This window comes from Cryptotermes secundus, unplaced genomic scaffold (genome assembly GCF_002891405.2).
Source record: "Cryptotermes secundus unplaced genomic scaffold, Csec_1.0 scaffold295, whole genome shotgun sequence".
Lineage (NCBI taxonomy): Eukaryota > Metazoa > Arthropoda > Insecta > Blattodea > Kalotermitidae > Cryptotermes > Cryptotermes secundus.
In genome coordinates, this window is record NW_019729213.1 from 142007 (window position 1) to 148432 (window position 6426).

Below are 6426 nucleotides of genomic sequence, written 5' to 3' on the forward strand. Positions count from 1 at the left end.
TTTCTGGAAATGTTATACTCCTTGCTTCTCAGAAATATTTAAGAGTATCCCCCACTGTCTTCCATATTAAGTCTGATGCATGTGCCTACAAGATTTTGTTTACTTCTCGACATCTGACAGCAAAGAGAAAAAATAGAGCGATTTAATATTGGCGATTAAATATAAAGATTTTTCTGTTTGTTGGTAATATTTTTCGCTCATCACGGAGCGGCAGGCTCACAGGAACACACACTCATACACACACGTGCATACAGAATGAAAGAAATTAGTTTTCCTTACAGTAGGGTTTTGTTGCCGGTCACGGTAGCCGAGCGGTCTAAGGCATGTACTGTCTTCCCTCGCTCGGAAGCCGGGATCGTATGTTCGAATCCCACTCATGGCATGGATAGAAAAATAAAAGTATTTTCTTAAAAATTCGATATAACTCTATTTGAACTAGGAAACGCGTTCATGTTAAGTTTACTCTCGTATAGTCTGATAAAATAATGCTGTGAAAATGTTGGGGAGTAGAATTTTGATTATAAAGCGCACAAGCATATGTTGTGTCTGAACAGAGTTTTGAGAGCTGGTATCAAGTTTGGTCACCAATAATTATGGGGTGCATATTTATATTGTACTTAAACCTTGTCTGCGGGCAGGTTCTCTTAATTGACACTGCTTATGATTTGTATTCGGGACGTGACCGTTTTGAATATATCTGAAATGGGTCTTCTTAGTTATCCTCAGTACGTCCATACACTTCCCGATATATCGCTTCAAATTGAATCCTCACCCCTGTTTTCCACATTCATCCCAATTTATTAAATCATCTTGGGCTGTAAACCGTCAGGGACGTAAAACTGACCACTCACCTCCATTTAGGCCAAGGTTAAAAATGATGGTGCCATAACCCCAGTCCTCCATACGTCTTAATGGCGTGGTACGTAATTAATTAAAGCCCAGGGGTAACCTTTACTTTACGATTCGAGGCTATGGACTGCATCTACTGGCAATGTTATAAAAATAAATGTAATACATCGAACCGTATGGTTCTTATAGCCCTTACATATTGCGATGTTCCTTCTAAGTTCCCGAGGATGGCTGTTTATCAACGTTTTTGTGCTTCCTTTTCACAGGGTCCGTAGAACGAACATACTTGCAACCACTAGTAACTACCTACCTACATACCTACCTACCGACCTACCTACCTACCACTCGGCGCTACAGCCCTGGGTGAACCTTTGCCTCCTCTACAAGCAGTCTCAATTGCTCTCATTCTTTCACCATCTTCTTCAGGTCAGTCACAACATCATTTATATCCGAGGCTGATTGTTACGTTTCTCAACAAAAATTCGTTTTACAGCCCCCAACCTGGAAGACCAGGGCATTCTTTTAGTCTGGACTCTACCCTTTGACTTTTCCGGCATGGGTGACCCTACTTGTAGTTAAACTACCGCCAGCATAGCTCTCCAGGTCACAGAGTCACGCAGGCCCCACTACCACGAGAAGGTGGAGACACCTTTGGGAGGTGCAACTACGAGTACTGATCGATTTAGATTAAATTTGGCAGGCACAGTTCAGATATGTGGGAACAACGATAACAGATCGAAACCTGATTCAGGAGGAAATTAAGAGGCGATTGAACTGGGGTCATGCTTGCTACCATTCAGTCCAGAACCTTTTGTCTTCTCGTCTGTTGTCCAAAAACATAAAAATTAGAATATACAAAACTATAATTTTGCCTGTGGTTCTGTATGGGTGTGAAACTTTGTCTCTGACATTAAGGGAGGAACATATCTCAGGGTGTTGAGGAGAATATTTGGACCAAAGAGAGATGAAGTCACAGGAAGTTGGAGAAAACTGCATAATGAGGAGCTTCATAACTTGTAATCTTCTCCAAGTATAATTAGATTGATCAAGTCAAGGAGGATGAGGTGGGCAGGTCATGTAGCACGAATGGGGGAGACGAGGAATGCGTATAGGATATTTGTGGGAAAGCCGGAAGGAAAGAGACCACAGGGAAGACCAGGGCGTAGGTGGGTGAACAATATTAGAATGGATCTTAGAGAGATAGGATGGGATGGTATGGATTGGATAGATCTGGCTCAGGATAGGGACCAGTGGAGGGCTCTTGTGAACACGGTAATGAACCTTCGGGTTCCATAAAATGCTGGGAAATTCTTGAGTAGCTGCAGAATTGGCGGCTCCTCCAGAAGGGCTCAGCTCCATGAGTAAGTAAGTAGGGGTCGGTACTAAAATTTTGCTGACCGAATTTGTGGTTCGTATAGTCAAAATGCAAACCCTGTTTTAGCTGCAGCCCAGATCTAAGTGTACTTCTCTTCCCAGAAAGAGGTCATAACACGAAGGATTTATATGTAAAATAAAGTAATGATATTATTAACATTTGCTAGTTTAATTTTAATTTTTTTTCTTTGCCGAAAATGTTAAGCAGAATAAAGAGAAAAAAGAGTTCTGTCGTCTGGAATATAACACCATATAGCCCTTGAAAGTCAACCGACGTTTCGGAGGAACATGTCTCTTCCATGTTTAGGATAGAAGAATAAGCCAAGCAAGAGACCAGCATGAAAGCAGGTGGCAAGCAGCAGTGGCTCTGCTTTCCACCTGGTTTCACGTTAGTTTCCTTGGCTTATTCTTCTATCCTGCATGTTCTTCTGAAACGTCGTTTGAGTTTAAACGGACTATCCCAGGAGATAGTACTGTGAGAATCTCAACTTCTACAAAGATAACATAATATCTTAATAGGCAGTGCAACTAACTTTGAAGCAGCTATTTGTACGTTTCTGCAACATATAACAAAACGTTGCTGTCCTTTTCTGTTTATGCATAAGTTGTGTTCGTCTGCGTGTTTCATCTCTGGAACTACTAATAAAATTACCATGAAATTTCATGTACTGTGAATATTGTTGAGCAAAGGTAATTTTGGTTTGTAACACAAACATAAATCCTACTTTACTCTAAGTTCAAATTTAACTCTGCTATTTTAAGCGAAGAGTCTTGATAACAAAAATAATTATATGTTGTGTAAATTACAGAGATTATTAAACTCTTCACTTTTTATTTGAAACGTTTTTTGATCGATATAACGGGTAAGGAAGTAGAGTAAAATCTTGTTATTTATTTAATGAATGTTCGTCGAACACGTATTAGATGGTTTCGTTGAATGAATATAAGTTTGCAGCAACAGATTTGTATGCACAGCGGGGCAGATCTGGTTGCTGGAAATGAGAGGCGCCACCTCGTCATATTCCGTTACGCAAAGGCCACAGTTCGGAACTAACGTAGTTTTAGAACTGACTGCCGTTCTGTCGCCATCCTCATAACAAATAGTCTGAGATGTAGATGCGTTACGATATTCATAAACAAAAACAAAGACACTCCTTGGTTTTAGTCCACAAGCGAACTATACCGACCGAGCTACCGCCGCTTGTCGGCGAAATTAGTGCAACAGATATTTAAGAATAATGTTTGCAGTGTTTATAATTCTGAGATTTTTAAACACTTCATATTTTTCTCTATTTCCTAAACCGATAAAATACAGTATTCACCCTCATTATATTTTGGAACAGTTCTTGGGGTTGAGTAGTGAGAAGCTTCATAACTTGTAATCGTTTCCAGGTTTATTTAAAATGGTCAAGTCAAGGAGGATGAGATGGGCAGGGCATGTAGTACGAATTGGGGAGAGGAGGAATGCATATAGGATATTGGTGGGAAAGCCGGAAGGAAGGAGACCACTGGGAAGACCAAGACGTAGTTGGGTGGACAATATTAAAATGGATCTTAGAGAGATAGAATGGGATTGATCTGGCTCAGGATAGGGACTAGTGGAGGGCTCTTGTGAAGACGGCAACGAACCTTCGGGTTCCACAAAACTGCGAGAAGTTCTTGGGGTGGGATGAGACCTGAGTCCGCTTGGTACGTCGGCCACTCTTTGGCCTATTGTACCAGCCCCGGATGATAGGTTATAAGTGTGGAGTAGTCGGTCGAATGAGAATTGTCAGGGGAAATTGAAGTCCTCGGAGAAAACCTGCCCCAATGCCACTTTGTCCACCACGGTCTTCTGGTACAAACTCTCTTCTAATAAACAGAGACTTGTATCTGGTTGAATAGTTCCAGAGAATTGAGAATATGAATTAAATCTTACAGAAATAATGTAATGAGAAATTAAGATTCTTCTTCGTGCCCTTAATCCTTCGTGTAAGTGGACTGTGTTACGCAAGCTGCCCACAACTATATTTTGGAATACGTTTCCCCTTTTGGAAGGGTTGCGAACCTAAACTGCGCTGAATGTTATAGAAGCTGTCATGATCAGGGACATCCTGAAAGCTTTCTTGCTGAATTTAGAGAATACTGTAGAATAATTTCTTTATAATTACAGTTTATATCGGTCGTTGGATTGATTTGATTATTCGGTGGAATTGGCAGCTGTTGTCCTATACACGCACACAAACCCGTAGCCCGAATCCCTGCTGTTGTTTCGTGTTCCGTGTTTCTTGGCGGAATGTTCAAGTTTCCGGAGTCGTGCGTCTGGCCGTAAAGTTAGCAACTGATGGACATTCTCACAGTTATTCCAGTACTATAATATAAAGTTCGATAAATCAACCGACTACATTTTAAGATGTTTGTTTTCTGTTTACGCCCTCAATAACATTAGTGTATGAATTACAAAAGCCCGCCTCTGTGTTCTAGTGGTCAGAGTTCCTGGCTACAGATCCAGAGGTCCCGGGTTCGATTCCCAGCGCTACCAGATTTTCTGAAAAGTAGTGGGCATGGAACGGGGTCCACTCAGCCTCTTGAGGATGATTGAGGAGCTAAGTGAATGGCAAAGTAGCGGGTCCGGTCTAGAAAACCGAGATTAGCGGTCATGAGGAACCGTTGCGCTGACCACGTGATACCCTCTGTCCACAAAAGTTGGCACTAACTTCGCCGACAAGCGGCGGTGTCTCGGTCGGTATAGTTCGCTTGCAGACTACAGGCCACGGTGTTTTTCTTGTGTGAATTACAGATACACATTCGTGTACGAGATGTATACAACTTACGTATATGTTCAGTTTTTTAAATTGGATACTGTGCTGTCCTGATGCTGAGGTTCATGAAAAGTAGCTTCTTCGATCAAATTCCAAGAGGACGTAAACTAGCATGGTCAGTAAATGTTTTAGTTGATGCATATTAGCACATATAAATGTGCTGGTCACAGCGGCCTCGCGGTCTAAGGCATGAACTGTCTCCCCTCGCTCAGACGCTGGGGTCGAGGGTTCGAATCCCACTCACGGCATGGGTGTTTGGTGTGTGTATGCGTTTATTCTGTGTTTATGTTGTCCTGTGTGTAGGTAGAGGCGTTGCGACGGACTGATCACCCGTCCAAGGAGTCCGACGGACCGATCACCCGTCCAAAGAGTCCAACCGACTGTGGAAAACGATTACGGAACTGAATGAGGAGCCCGTGCCCTGAATTGGCTGAAAAAGCCGTTGAAATAAATAACATATAAATGCAATCAGTGCTGATTTGTCCATCTTGCTTGTTGAACAGTTTATTGCCTGTGTGTTATGCTTGGACATAACGTAACGTAAAGTAACTAACTAGCGAACTCTATGGAACAGAGCCCATTTTCATAAGCTAATAGTCGCTCAGATGATTAAGAAATTTCCCATCCTCTCTGAGATCCGAAGGCTGATCTTCATGTTCGCAAGAAACTACCACGTAACCCTGTCTCGAACCTTATGAATCCGATCCACAATCCACACCCTCACATCTCGTTCCTTTAGTAACCATTTTAATAATATCCTTCAATATATTAATTCTTAAGTGGTTATTTCGTTCAGATTTCCCAATTAAAATATTGTTTACATTTCTCATTTCCCACAAGCACGCTATTATGGCCAGACCGTGTTCCTTCATTTGATTGGCTTTCGTATTTGACGCAGCTACGAATAAATCACCTCATTGTAAAGTTTTGTCCATCCCCCTCTTCCTTCCTCAGTGTTAGATCAGGATATTGCTCTTAACATCCTACTGCCTGACACCGTCAGTCTTCACTTTCCCTTAGAGCATGTTATCTCAAAGTATGGTCGTGCCCCTCAAGAAGGAGTCTCCGAGTTCGTAAGAACCATTTGGAATATAGTACTATCCATTCATAGTACTGACAAGTCAATAAGGTTTAATATAGGTGCTTTCGAAAAGTCCAGCGAAACATTTATCGAATTTTTTCGTGACTCAAGAATGTTTTCTAGCTTGTTGTAGGTGTGCACATGTTGTGAAGCTGTTTAGGTTCCTCCTGTCACCGTACAGCCGTACAGCCGTACAGCCGACTGGAAACTGCTGTAAAATGCATAATTGCTTTTTTCGCTGACTGGCAGAAAGGGGGTTTCGCGTAAATTTATGTTATTTTTGGGAGATCACGGTATCAGAAGGTTCTAGAACCGCTGCCG

The 6426-nt window shown here is 41.9% G+C and overlaps 1 protein-coding gene across 1 annotated transcript in view; it reads left to right on the forward strand.

Moving 5' to 3' along the window:
• Nucleotides 1-6426, forward strand: part of LOC111865391 (protein furry) — a 284199-nt gene that overhangs the window by 104819 nt on the left and 172954 nt on the right. The gene's annotated exons all lie outside the window — the stretch shown is intronic.